This window comes from Athene noctua, chromosome 28 (assembly GCF_965140245.1).
Source record: "Athene noctua chromosome 28, bAthNoc1.hap1.1, whole genome shotgun sequence".
Taxonomy (NCBI): domain Eukaryota; kingdom Metazoa; phylum Chordata; class Aves; order Strigiformes; family Strigidae; genus Athene; species Athene noctua.
Window position 1 is genome coordinate 6,889,164 of NC_134064.1, and position 15,360 is coordinate 6,904,523.

A 15,360-nucleotide genomic window follows, 5' to 3' on the forward strand; every position below is an offset into this window, starting at 1 on the left:
TAAACTCTGGAAAACTTGTGCATGTCAGCAGATGCTCTCGGTCCAGCATTGAATTCTGCATTGCAGAGCAGGACTAGGCAGAGGTTAGGGAATAGGCACTGGCAAGTCACCACCACTCAGGCAGCAGTGGAGCACCCCGAAGTGCTCCTATGAATCCATGCTATAGAACAAATGAGGTTTTGTTCTCCCACAGGTCCCCTGCAGCCTGGCAGCAAAATCAGCTCAGAGTTACTTCAGGGTAAATTCACAAAGAGAAAAATGAATGTAATATAATGGTTTTCATGGTCTCTGTTCTACTCCTGTCAAGAACATCCTTTTGCCTGCCTTCTTTCTTCTCTGATGTGCACCCCAGCTCTCTGTTTTGCACTTGCAGGCACAGATCAGAACTGCGACAATACAAATACAGTCTGGGAAAATACCGTGACATGCTGCAGTAAGGAGCTCCTGAGAGTGGATGCCTGCACACACACACCAGACATACCCCAGGTCATGTTAGACGTTCTGCAGCAAATTGCTATTGAAAAAGTCCAATTATGCCCTAAGACAAGCCTGGTTTATAGGCCACAGCTAGTGCTATGGAAGCCCTCCAGAGACAGGAACTTTACCTGACTCTCAGAGATGGACAACAGAAATGCACTGGTTTTGCACTGTGTAAATGGAGGCAATGAAAACAGAAAGCACATTTGGGGGCAGATCAGTTTCTAAGGTGATGGCACAGAAGCTTGACAGTTTGCCACACTCACCACAAACCATGCTATAGCATATTACTACTACCTCATCATCTCCTTTAGTCTGCAGTGGCCAACAGCACTGAGGCCACAAGACTGATGGTTGTCTGTGCTGTGGCAGCACAAGGAGCAGGCAGGGTTCTCAAAATTGCCTACTCTCCTTCATCAAACCACCCAGCTTTTGCTTAGTGCCACCATCACACCCCCAAAGGACATTTGCTATGTGCATGTCGGAGTGTCATACGTGTGCCTATCCCCTCAGCAGACATTAGCTGGAGATGGCAGGATCACCCACCCAAAAGAGAAATGCTCACAAAACAGCACTGAATTCCAAAGGGCAATTTCACAAAACACAATAAGGAGAATAGGGCATTTTGCCAAGGAAACCCAGCTTGACAGACTAATAGAATCAGGACAGCAGACCCCTTGATCATGCTGCTGCAGTGTGCTGCCCAGCCAGACCAGTATCGTATTTTCAGTGTTTAAAGCTCAGGTTTATGTTCACTCCTGGAAATCCACTGGATCCAGCATGTGCAGAGCTACAGGGGACAGAGGAGGCACCTGCGGCAGACATCCCGCGGGCAGGCTCACCAAACAGCGCTAGGCACCTACAGAGTCAACGCTTGAGGCAGGGCTGGCTGTCTCGGCTCCCAGGAGAGCCAGTGGAGAGAAACAAGCATTTCTGAGGGTACAATTCAGCTGACCTACTTCCATGTGCGGTGCAGCATGGGAAAGGCTCCCTCTTTCCCTCCCAGGCTAGAGGGAGCTGAGGTGAGCAGTTCAGCTGCAGAGGTCTGCACCACAGCACCCCTAAGCTGGGCCGGACGGTCCCGTTACTTGGCAAAAGCTCCCCATGGCCACGCACCAGGCGTGCTCGTGTCCGCGATGGCACTGCACGGCGGTGTGTGAGGAGCAGCCCCGCTCTGCCCCAACACACCCAGCAACACAGTCCATCCCAGAAACATCCAAATCCTCTCAGCTGCTGCTGCCATGGCAACGCCAGAGAGAGGATCCGCCAGCCTTTGATGTGCTGATCTCTTTAAAGCATGCAAAATGCCATTCAGAAGCTGGGGAGCTGCATGAAGGAGCACCTGACTGCCCTGAAGATGGAAGGCTCTCCAAGGAGCAAGGATTAATGCACACTGCCAGGCACCGCTGCCATCTCCTGCCACAGCAAGTCATTTCTGTTGTTTCTGTGCTCCAGCTCACCCACTTAGTGAAATTTAATATCAGACAAGCTGCTGTTTCACAGGGCAATTCAGGTTATTAATAAAAAATCCTCCCCCCACCCCGATTCAAAAATAAGACGTTATTGCTCCAGGTTATCAGCGCCGGCAGCAGCTGCTGGGAGCTGAGCACACAGGAGTGCTAGCCACAGAGCAGTTAACGGGGACTCGGGAAAGGCTGTTACAGGCCACAGAAAAGCCAGCGGAGCCAAGTAACATGCAGCATAACACTGTCCTCATCTCCCACTGCATCACAGGCAGAGGAGGAGGAGGTAATTCCAAATGACAGACGGGCTGTGCAAACCACAGGAAGAACAGGCGGTTTGATGCCCTCTCCAGCAGTTCACAGAGATCTCCTGCATTGCAAGGACACCTTCAAGCTCAAAAGGACTGCACGATTGCTTACCTTCAAAGATGAATACTCTTGTAGCGTTTAGCACTAGGATTCCCTAAGGCTCTGCAAAAACACAGAGCTGTCAGTGCCAGGAAATGCCGGACACTGACCCCCGCGGACCACGTCCCCTTTCTGAGCCACCATGTTAGGGTGGTTCAGTACAATCCAAGAGGCTCCCAAATGTGAGGGCACAGAGGCAGATTTGAAACATTCGGGGGGGGGGGTTATGCTAGACTTCTGACAGAATTTGCTTCACAATACAAAACAGAAACCTGACATAGTCTCCTACAGAGAGAGCATCTATGTCCTGCACTCTGCCATTTCCACCACTTTCAAGACTCAGCCTACTCCACAACTGCAAAGTTTCCCATATATTCATTCCCCCTTTCACTAAACTAGCGTTCCCATACGCTGACTAAGAGGAGGCAGCCTTCAGCAGACCATAGAAATGCTACAGAGACCCCCAGGAACTGGAGAAACAAGGGACTTGAAGGCAGCAGAATGCAATTACCTGAGAAAGATTTTGCCTTCAACAGTAAAGAAAATCCTATTAATTATCTCCTCTTTTGGCTTACTCAAGTTCTTTTCAAAAGAAAAGAGGACCCATTTTCACCTGCCAGCAGGCAGAGTTTGAGAAACATGTTTTGGCCAGGATGCCCGCTGTGGCAGAGACCTGCGAGCACGCTGGTTCCATTACAGCTGCTTTGCTGCATTACCTGCTGGCTGTGTTTTGGAGTGTGGGCCTGATGGAAGTCTCCAGCATTGTAGTGTGTTCTTTCACCTCTTTGCAACTCTTAGTGCCACTTCAGAGGCACTACATTCTCTAAACAACCTGTTTGTATGCATGTTTGTTCATCCGGACCGCCAAAAACACAGCCAAAAATACACCCTTGTTTTCATGTTGGGCACCCAAATAGATTCCTTGAATCTCTGTAGTTTCCTGGCAGCTCCCAATCACATCACTAGCATGTCACGTACCTCTCAATTTAAACATAAAAATGATGCGTGCACATTTTCCAGGCACTTGTCATCATTAAACAAGCCTACCATTATCCCAGTAACCTGCGGCAAAGCTTGGCAGTAAGCCACAGGCAGCTTGAGGGTGGGGAGCTAACTGCAGTGGCTGCAGCTCTAGAAAGAGGACAAAAGTGTGTTACTTGGGGTTGTTGTTTTTTGTTTTTTTTTTTTAATCCAGAAATTTCACAAGAACAATAAAGGAAACTCTGAAGTTTTTTCCTCTGCTGAGCAATTTTTTTTCTCCCAGTATATTACAATTATTTCTGTCCAGAACAAACTACAGGTGCATGTGTTATTACTGGGCAACCTCCAGTCTGCTCCTATGTGTGCAATGCTGCATTTATTTCCAGCAAAATGGACAAAACACACCACCTCAGCAGAGATGAAGTCTGTTCAGACTAAAACTCCCAGTACACAATCCCCCTCAGCAGTGACTGCACCTTGTCTTCAAGCTTGGTGAGAAAGTTGCTTCACCACTGCAGCTGTGAGCAGAGCCCCTGGACCTGCTTGCTCCAAGTGTCCTCAGTGTACTCTTAGCTCTAAAGCATAACTTTAAAGGAGAATGAATCAGTGAAAGATGCTCTCTCCTCTGCCCAAATACCTGCAATTTACCCACGGTGTCTGTGGCAGTATGAGAAAGGCAGAATAAACATCCCTCGTGTGACCCCTCTGCTGCTGCTGCTGGTGCGCTGAGAGGCCCCACAGGGAGAGTGCTGCTGGTCCCAGCTGAAATGTTCTCAGGAGACAGCAAATGCCACTGCCTCACACTCTGGATGGAGAGGGGGTGATCTTGTCTATGCCTTACTGAGCTGCTGCTGGCCTTGACGAACTCCTCCGGCAGGCCAAGAGGCATATCTCGCCATTGGCGGGGATGAGTTCACAAGTTCTGAGGAGTGTTGCTGATACAGTACTGATGGGCAGCAGATATTTTATACTTCTGTCGTGTGATACTACAGCTCCTCTTACTGCAATCTCAGCTCCACAGCCCTTTGACAGCAGGCTTGACAGGAAGCATTTTTCCCAGCACTCAGAAAGGGGGTCAGCCTGCTGACCATCATGTTGCTCTTTAACAGGAGCATGTTGCTATGCATCAGTGCGGTGGCACGTCTAAGCTGTGTATAAAGAGAGCTGCCATGCCATGCTCCACTGAGCAATTCTTGCTTGGACCAAATCTACTGTCACTGTGAGCTGGGATGATTCTGCCAAGAAAAGAGCTAAAGAATGAAAAAGCTTAGAAAATTAGAGCCTGCAGGCCAAATACAAACCCCACGCAGGCATTTCCTAGAGCTGAAATACCCCCATGCCAAAGACAGTGGCCCACAGATATAACTTCTGTTTCAGCATTAAAGATGAGAAACAGAACCATAACTCTCCCCACTGCAGTAAAAGCAAGTCCAACGTCAAGATGAGGTAAGTTTTCCCTTTCTGACAACTCTCTAGCACACCACCATGCCACACTCCACTCCCCATGCCCACTGTCAGCTTGAGTACTTTCATCCACCACAGGACAAATGGAGGGGAAAAAGGGAAAGGGATAAGAAAAAGCAAACAACATCCCAAACCAAGAAAAGCTCCATGAAGAGATCTGCAAGTCAAGGACACTGGATTATTGAAGTTTAGCACCTTAAAGAACACACTATTTATTCCTATAACCCGGTCCATGGAAATAATTTACAGTAGAACATTATTGATTCAAACAGCAGAGTAAGAACCTAGAAAAGGAATAGGTGTGCATACAATTACAGCACACAGTAAAAGCTCACACCAGTCATCAACACAGTACTTCTGATTGCCAGGCAGACCAAAGGAAGAGGCCTCTTACTCTATCCCATTCCCATTCAGATGAATGAAAGAGCGAGCTTTGTTGGCATCTCATCTCTACCTAAAGCTCTGGCAGATGCTCTCCAGCGGAAGCAAAGTACAGCCCAAAGCAGCCATTTCCCTGCTCCACCACTACAGCTTGCATGACACCTGCAAAAAGAGGGACAACTGACTTGTAAGAATTTGCCTTGTGTTGCAGTATCTTTTCAGAGTTTTGATGTTGCATGTTACAATTTTCCTTCTCGCAGCTAATACGAGGTGTTAAAAAGGCTGGCAGTTTCTGAATCTTTCCACATGCTGATAACACCAGTTTAACTTTGTTTTTAAAAGATTATAGAGAACAATGGAGCAAAAGGGACTGTCTCGTTTCGGACGCTCCAGTTCCAACAACAAAGCTAGTCATGTTCAAAGTCCATCCAAAGCACCAGCACAAGAATGTCTGTCTTTGCAAACTCCTAAGTCAGAGAGACCAGGCATGCGGCAGAGCAGACTGTCGCACCTCCAGCAGCACAGCCAAGGCACGCTCCAGGAGACGGCACGACAACCTCACCAGCACTTCACCCAGAAGGCTGCTAGGTGAGAGGAGCTAGCAAGTTGATGGGAAATGCCCAGGACCCTCTGTATTTGCACAAGAGATTCCAAAGGCTCTGAGTGCCATTCACAACAGCTGACTTGTAAATAACTTACACTGGACTATGGAAGGAACTAGCACGTACTGCTCAGCAGAACAGCTTCTCCAAGCAGAGCAATGTCTGCATGCTAGGACACAGCTCTGGGGCCTGAGACGCAGTGCCTCCAGCTGGGGACAGAGGAAGGAGAGCTACTTGCTTAAGTATCTGAGAAGACAGTAAGTTTAGTATGAGCATATTTGGAGATGGAAGGGGTCAAATTCTTGGAAAACCTAGCACAGCATTTCCCACAACACTTGCCCAAGGCAAGGCTCTGAGGCCCTGTGTGACCACAGGTTGGTTCAGGCCAGGCGATCAGAGAGCTGAGCAGACAGCTTAGTCCCTGTGAGGAGACAGCACAGACACTAACCTCTTCTCTTTCCCAGTATGTCCATTAAAATAGATGGCAGACCATCAGCATCAGAGTACATCCCATCCAGTGCATTAGGATGCCAGGCATCGGTACTGCCTCAAGGTCCATGGAAGAGCCAGATGACATGGGGGTAGAATTGGAACGAGATCTCGATAGAGCAGTCACCCTGATGGGTCAGTGGCTTTGCTGCCCATGGCCAGCAGTCAGATATCTGCACAGTGCTCACAGGGACATCCACAGACAGAGGCAATATCTTCCCTGCGTGCAGACTTGCTCTGTACAAGTCGGGAAGTACACTGTTAAATCGGAAACTGTCCTCAGCTCACCCCACACCTGTCTGTCTCACCCACCAAAACAGCACATTCTCATAGCATTTATCTTATTCTTTGCTCTGTGCTGTAATCAGCAAGTCCTGGGAAAGACACAGTGCTCCCCATTCCAGGCATGGCATCATGATAGAACTATATGGGCTCTGAATACACTATGCATTTCCTGCAGAGTATCTGGAAGCCTTAGTTTTCTGGACAAATGACACTGTAAAAAGGTGAAAATATTTATTATTTCTTTGCAGAAAACCATCAGATTAGTTGAAAATCTAACATAGTTTATACTCTGCAAAGGGTTTCAGCACTCTGTTCCCTGCATTTCCCATTTAAAAGGTCCAACATATGCATGTGAATGCATCCTACAAGCCCTGAAAAGTCCTGTCACCACAGTGTAGTGAAGGACCATAGCCCTCATTTCTGCTTGTTGTCTTGCTGCAGTACCTTTTTGCTTAAACAGAAGTCTTCTCAGTGACCTGGGGACACACACACAAACACGCGCATGCACGCACACTCTCTCCTTTCTTCATCTCTGTATAAATATAGAAACCTCGTCTGTTTTCTAAATGCTCCCCTGCTGCTGCATTCTCTTCCTCCGCCTCCCAAGACACTTCAGTGAATACCTGCTGCTTTGTTTCTGCTGTAAAATTTTCACTGAGGCTGTAACATTTTGAAGCTGTCAGTTTAACATAGTCCTCTACATTTGCAGAAATGTATGGCTCTGGCTTAATGTTTCACCCAGTCAGCAAAATTTAGTTTGCAAATAGGAAGGGAGCTTGAATTTTGCTGCTGTTTGCAGAGTTGTGGCTCAAAACATGACATAGTTCAGCTGTGAAAAGAAATGTGACTTTTCAGATGGTTCTGCCATACTGAGAAGTGCCCTTAGAGAAGGTGTCAGGAACTTCCCTGCACCCAGGAGGCTGCCCTCTACTCATCCAAGGTTTTAACAAGGCTGGTCTATCCAATCCAGGGCTAATGTTTTCAGAATCTACTCTCATGTCATTTTGAGAGCTGGAGGTGAGGACTGCTAAGAGATAGATATAAGTAGGGCAGGGAACACAGAAATCTCTGCAATCCTTGACCCATCCTTCCATCACGCCCCCAGTGATGCTGCACCTTTCCAGACCGGCACAGAGAGGGTACATTTCTGAAGAACCTTGACATACTTAGACAATTAAAACAAATTAGCATAATTGAGACTAAACTTCTAATTTTAGCACTCTGTAAAGCTGCTTTCCTTTGAGCTCAGATCTAGCTTGCTGTACCTCAGCTTCAGCACACTACAGGCGACTTCCTACCGTGAATAAACCAAGCCCCACAGGCTGTGAAGCACCAGGCTTTCACAAAGGGCACTGTCCTTTGCTTCTTGTCCTCCTGAAGGTGCTTGCTCTAGACAGGGCTCACTCCCTGTACACAGCAAGTGCCCTGCTTGGGCAGACACCTTGGCCAAGGCACCAGGCGCTGAGGATAGGGCACAGTTTGAAAGAACTTGCTCCTGAAACAGATTTCTGAATGCCACAAGGTTTCAGATGCTGCTCACCTCATTCCAGTACCTCGATAACTGGTGGGCTCACCAAGCACATATAGATGCCATTATTATCTGAATGATTTAAGAGCCTGCAGAGCAGCAGTGCAGAATGGCACTAGCTTCCCCTCAGTGCCTCCTCCCCCATCAGCAAGTCCCTGCAGCAGCAGGTCTGCTCCGACCTGGCATCCCTCACATCCAGATGCCTGACTTCTGCCTGGTTCTACCCGCCAGCCACTCCCCCTCCCATCACTGCGCTGCATTTCCCTCCTGCCTGAAAATGTCAGGAAAGGACACAGGCACAGGCTCTAAAATGCCTTGTTAGCTAAGTACTGTACAAGCTGTTCTTCACTTACTTTAGTATTTGTGGACAACTATTTACTGGGAAAGGCATGGACTTCCCAAGTCAAACATGGTTCATTATATATTAGCTCGCATTATGTGAGAGACTACATCCTGCAAAGGGCAAGGCAGACAGTGAAAGAAGAAAAAGGTAAACACCAGAGAGGAACTGCTACCATATAAATGTTCTGATTTTTCTAATTGGGCCATCTGAGAGAGCTCTTGATCTGTGCCCACTGCAACAAACCGTGCTCAGCCAGAAACGCCTGTAACGTCCCCACTGTGGAGGAAAACTTGAGATCTGTGTAATTTTTGCATTGCCATTTTCCTTCCTGCACACAACTATGCCATGCACTGTCCTCTGCCATCCCTCCCCCATACTTAATGCAAACACTGGGAAGAAAATATAAATGCTGGGAACACAGATGCTCCCATTATAACCAGCGCATGCTCCATTTCAACCTAATAGAAAAATGCGACAGGGTGATTGTGAGCAGCAGTGAGTGAAAGTGGACAGAGTTTACTCAAAGGTAAGTTTGAAACAGCCTCTTCTTCCTGCTGAGTCCATACCAGAGAGACACAGAGCGAGATGGAGTGGAAACCTTAGTAGGTTGTGAGAAAAATGCCCCCTTACAGGCCTCAGACAGCAGAGCAGTACAGTACAGCGTAGCACTGATGCTTTTTTTAATCCTGACAGCATTTCTATTTGTACAGGACTCCAGTGGCAGGTCAGATAAACAGCATCAGAGGAAGCCATCGTCACACACAGCCCCTGTACTTCCCAAAGCAGCCTAAAGCAAGAACTAAATATTTATTAAGCTTCTATGAATCAGAGGTCTGAATCTCTCAACAGTGCAGCCAACTGACGTAATCCTCCCCAAATCCTGAATGGAACTTGCTTCCCCAACAACCTTGACAGAGCTTGGAGGGTCACAGTTACCCTGTAGTCACACAAAGCAGTTCTACATTGGCACGCTGAGCAGAGGTGGGATAAAAATCCTCCTCAGGGCACCTCCTCACCTGTGAAGGAGCTCACCATTTGCTCCAATTTGCCAGCAGCTGTGTATACAAAATAACTTCCCAGCTTTACACTGGGCAGAAACGATTCAACACTGTACTGCTGCTTGGAACCTAGCACACACACAACCCACAGAAAGATTTAAAATGGACCTTTGATTTGCAAAATCCGTTTGAAAGCCTACACAATAGATAGCTAACGATTGAGCCCATTCCTAGTCACACATTTAATTCTTCCTCTACACTGTCCCTCTGGTTACACTCAGTGGTAAAAGCTAGGGCTTCCTTGAGTCTGACAGGCTTTAGCCATCCTGATATCCCATGCCCCTTCTTCCTGCCACTGCACAGTAGCATCATGTTCAAGCCAGAAGATACCAATTCCTTTGCAGAAAAAAGTGCCTCAGACAGAGTACTGGAGTCCAGATACCCAATCCTGGCTGCAAAGAGCTGGAGCATCTGGTGTCCTCATGGTCTCACCTAGCGCTGATCTCACATGGTCCCAAAGGTGCCTTCCTCAGTGCTGTGCCAGCTGGTTAACTTCTCAGGGAGGGTGCCTGCAAAGTCATCGCTCTTGCAATGCAAGAAGAGGCAGGAGGAGTTTTGGCTGATGGAACCAGCAAAACTTGCAGTGGAAGACAACAGAAGTGGCAGTTGGAGCTGTTGATCTAGGAGCAGGCAGAGAAAGGAGACAAAGTAGCTTTGTGCTCTGAGACTGCAGGTGGCATGGTCCTTTCGCCTGCTGATGAGCTCCAGCTTGCAGGCTAGATATCAACACAGCGCCCAGCAGCTAGAGAAGCCCCGGGGTGACTGATAGCTATGTCACATCCTTGGCAGGATCTACTGCCACTGAATGCAAGAATCCAGGCAGCCCAATCCAGCAACTGCATCAGGCCAGCCATCCATGGGAGGAATTCACAATGGTGCCTGGAAGTCCAGTTATCCTGGAGATGCTGAAATCATTTGCCCTCCTTCTGTCCATCACTCTTCTCTGCAGTGCCTCTAAACCCAGCGCGAGCTGAAGGCTGCTGTTGAGGGACAGCCCCTGGAAAGGACGGCAGGCAAGCAGAGAGAATAACCCCAGTGGCTTCTCCTTAGCAGTGCTCCAGCAGTGATTGCTCACCCCAGTTTCTCATGTGCTCAGTGCATAATTCTGACAGGGGTGTCTGAATTTTCCCACTCAGGGATCCTAAGCTTGGACTTAAGTTCCACCCCGATACAGCTCATCAGTGAACAGCAGGTGACTGAGCTCTTTTACTTATTACACAACAAGCACAAGCGTGGTCACCCTATGTGACCGTTCAATTGTCCTGCTAAGGAATCATCTATAATTACTCCTCTGATTGAACTTGTGGATGTTGTTCCAAACCCTACTTGACTTGTTCTACTTCCCACATTTCCCTAGCTTCCTAAGCATACAAAATTTCCTTAATGCAAAAGCATTCTTATTAGCATCCTCCACATTGCCTCAATCTTCTCAGAGCTGCTCATCCAGGATCTAGCTGCTCTTCCAACTCACCTCACACACCTCAGCTTTCAGTTTCTTCTGACAGTTGATGTCAGCCAGTTATGTTCACATTTATTCTTTATGTATGCTCGAGAACACAAAGGGGGTCCTTCAGTCCTCTGTGCTCTCTTTGCCCTTCCCCACCATTTCATTCTAGCTGGTGCAAGAGCTTTCTCCGCCATAGCTCCCACCAAACAGAAACACCTCTCTCTCTTTCCCACCGATTTCAAACCCTCTCTCACCAGTTTCTTGTCTCCCTCTGAAGCACCCTCCCAGCATCTCCTGCTGGGATGTATTTCAGTATGTAATAGCGAGCACTAAAATATTTCCTGCTGCAGCATGCATACACTGCACCAGGCATTGGTGCTAGCCTGTACTGTGGAGAGTCATGAACCCTCAAACTGGTCTGTGTGCTGTTTTCAGGAAACAGACAACTAGAAAAAAGGCAAGGAGTTTTATGCAGAGAGTTTCTTATTAGGAATCATTTTCTTTTACCATTCAAGTCTGCATTGTGCGAGATGCTCTACAAATCCATAACAAGAGACTGTCTTATCCTTGGACACTTGCAAGACAAACAAACCAGACAGAAGTGGAAAGAGAAAAGCTGTTTGTTCCTCATTAACCGACACCCCCCACCACTCCGAAAAAAAGAAAAGAAAAGAAAAAGTGGTAAATTCGGACAGCTTTGTCCTCTATTCTTTAGATGTCCAAGCAAAACTTACTCTGAATGTACTGAGAGGATGTATCACATGTTTCACACTTTATTATTAATAATTTATCATTGAAACAGTGATAGCAATTACCATGGGAATTTCCTTCTGAGCATTTGGTTAGATTGTTATTTAATCCAGTAGCCACAGTTACGCTGCACACAGACTGCACATGCACTCACATGGGCACTTGAGGAGTTCTTTGGACATTATTAGCATTGCTGCTGTTACTGAAGTGCCATAGGTCTTATTTGCTGCATAACTCTCTTGTCATAGACTACGTTCCAGCTTCCTGCTCCATGAGTCCTGCATGCTCACTTGCCAGCTGAGGAGCATGGCTGGTATCTGCCTCTGTACTCCTCAAGATGAAGGTCTCTGCCCCTCCTCAAGCTTGACTGGATATTTGGCTGAATTTGGTACCAGAATAAGTATACTTCAATAGGAAGAATGATTTTCATGGAAGTATTAACTTTTTTTTTTTACTTCTTAGTGTCAGCCAAAGCTTGGCAGGTTGCGAGGCACTGCAGGCACCTATCTTGGGGGCACGTGGTACAGCTGCAAGGTGCCTATAGCTGCATGTTTGACACAAAGTGCGAGCCAAGTACCTGGGCCCCAGTTTGGGGATTAGACATTTTGGGCCCTTTGTAACAATCCATTTGGTGAGCTATGCTAATGCTTCCAAAATTCCTGGGAAAGGATTTGGTCCATTTTCTACCTTTAATATATAACCACAACAAAGCCACGTGCAACTCAAAAGGATTCGATTAACTGTGCTCACATAGCAAGTTACAGACCTGCCTCACAAATTGTGTCAAAACACCACATTTTCATCATGAGTTATGCTGCTCCCCACTAACCCTGCAGAAGGCAGGACTGTATCTTTTAAGTCCTCTGCATGACTTCTAAGTGAGGACTTTCTGCCTCTCGAGCTTGCCTGACCACAGCACACCTGCAGTGAAAGGAAGGAAGTGTTTCTTGACCATCACTACCTGCCAGAACTGCAAAAAAAAAAGACAGATAGCTGCATCCAAAGCACTGCTACTGCTACTGTCTGTCACTGCTTGCCTGTGAGTGCAGCTGGCCACATCAGAGACTCGACATGCACTCCAGCAGCTGTAAGTGAGTAGCTCTGGTGCCCTGTGAACTGCCCATCTAAGCAAAATGCACCGAGATTTGAAGCTAGGATACTGCAGCAGGAACAGCAAGAAGCCAACCCAGATGATGATGGGCAAACTCTCTAATGGCAAGTGAACTTCTGCTATTCAATTCACACCCTCCTTTGCTCACGGGCTGCTCTCTGTCACACCTGCCTGTCTGCAGGGCACCCCGAAAAGCCACCAACACTTTATACTAGACCTCATAATTCCTCACAATTCAGCACTTGCACTAAATGTGGGAACAGGCAGGACTGTTGAAAGCTTGCTCCCTGGGGTCATACTCAGACTGAGGCAACCTCCAGCCACGATGCAGAGCCCACAGAGCAGGGGCACTCTTCAGGACATGTCTGGCTGTTTAATGGACAGCTTGGCCCAAAACACAAGTGTGGCTAGGCTGAACAGAGAGCAAGGATGAATGACAAGATACCATTCCTTAATCATTGATGCAGCCCCTGTCAAATGAAACATCAGCTCTCATCATCTGAATTACAAAGGTTGGAGGCAGGGAATACTGGAGGAGCAACAAGGTTATATACCTGGACTGCCCCTGTGCTGAGACACAAACGAGAGGCACACAACATGAAAATGGACACTACAAGGTCAATCAGGTTCTCATTACATGCACTGAATACAAAAGCCAAGAAATTGCAGGGGAAACTAAAAAGCAACAAATATAATCATGGTCCAAGGAGAAGGGTTTTGGGTAACACAGCATTAAATAACAGAACTCACTCACTGCCTCCAGGTATCACAGGACACAAGGTTCTTGCAGGATTCAACTGTGCCGTTCATGGGACACACACATGGCTGGATCCACACAAAAATGGCTGGAAATGCTAAAGGACACAAAGCTCTCATGCCCCAAGACATAACATCAGCTTGCACAGGATGAGAAGAGACTTGTTCTGGGGCCATCATCTCCTTCCTTTGGCCATCTCCACTGCTTGTGTCACGCTCGCACTTCCTTGGATCATAGTTACCCCTCTACGAGTAACTTGCATTGCAACAGTGCATGGTGGGGTCAGTCATAAATCAAGACACTGATATGCTGCAGCATACAAACAGAGCAAATAAACAGCCTCTGCCCAAAAGAGCCTGTATCTGTATATGAAGCAAGAGAGAACAGGCAGGCACAGGCAGAGGAGCAGACACAAGAGTGGTTTCGGTCCATTGCAGTGGCCAGCGCAGGAGCCTTTCAAAAGACAGACTTTTTGCACAGACACAACACGAATCCCATGCAGACTGAAGGACCACTAACAGACACCCTGGCAAACACAGATTAAACCCCCACAAGTGCTGCAGCAAAACAGAATGAGAAACTCCAACATATTGGGTCAGCCTTCAGCTTGGCTCCAAGAAGACACGTACAACAAACTGCCACCACTAGAGGGGCTTTGGGGGCAGGGGAGAGAGAGCTGGCCCAATAGCAGGATCCCCTGGTTTGGTGGTTCTTCACACCAGAACCCCTTCGCAGCTCCCTGGCAAGGTGGGAGCCTGCTCTGTCAGTCATGAGTACAAGAGGCTCTGCAGGGAAAGGCCTTGGGCCTACACGCACTGAGGAGTTATCATGGAAGAAGGCAGCAGCTGACACGACGGTCACCCCACACTAACTTCCTCGCTGCTGTCTGCAGACTTCCCATTTGTCCTGAATGTCACTGGTCTGCCCCTAATTAGCTGCTCTCTGCAGACACAGACCCCTCCTGGGCTGCCCTGGTCAGACAGCCTGGCATTAAGAAAAGCAAACATCCTTACACCCAGCTTTGGTCCCAAGAGGAAGAGGCCAGTGAGCAGGGGCTCTGCCCACCCCGGCTGTAGTCACCAGCTGAGGGGCAGGCAGCCTCCCTTGTCAGCTCGTTCCCCAGGTTCACCACTCAGCAAGGGGTGGCTGAAGACTGACTCCTCGGCACGCCAGAGCCCTGCCCGTGTCTGCACAGATACCCTGCTCAGTGCTCCCCATGCTGTGACAATCCCAAAGCGTAGCTACAACAGGCTTGTTTATCACTGTAAGAGGTATCCCATCCCAGGGAAGCAGATCCCTTTGGGCGTATTCAGTGGTGCTTCTCCAGCTCCTTTATTTGCATCACAGTGTGTCTTGGTAGCAAGTGCAACTCAGGTCTCTCACAAGGAGCTGGTGAGAAGGTGCCCTCTCTAATACCTTCCACATGGGGAAGTGCAAGCACTTTTTAGGTATCTTGGATCTCCCAACCCATCACCAAGACACACATACACTGTGCTGGGCAGGACAGGGGGTGCTGAAGGGAAGAGGGTGGTTCTCACAAAGACTCATGGACTGAGCCTTCACTAGAAACAGGGATGAACGAAATCTAGGAATTCCAGTGTCCAGGACTAGCCCAAACAGCCTGAACCTGCAGTTGTCCAGCAGCGTGTCAGGAAGAATAAAAGCCTGAGGGCTGCTTAGCAGTGCCTGTCCCCAGCACCTCAGCAAGACTCTTCTCAGGATTCTCAGGGTGCACCTATAGAGATGCTCCAAGTAGTAGAGCTCTGCTGTGAGGGTTGTGCTCAGAGGGGGCACTTGGAAATCTCCAAGACGTTCG

At 48.1% G+C, this 15,360-nt stretch overlaps 1 protein-coding gene across 1 annotated transcript in view; it reads right to left on the reverse strand.

Moving 5' to 3' along the window:
* ANK1 (ankyrin 1) overlaps positions 1-15,360 on the reverse strand; it is a 68,368-nt gene that overhangs the window by 51,127 nt on the left and 1,881 nt on the right. The window lies entirely within an intron of this gene.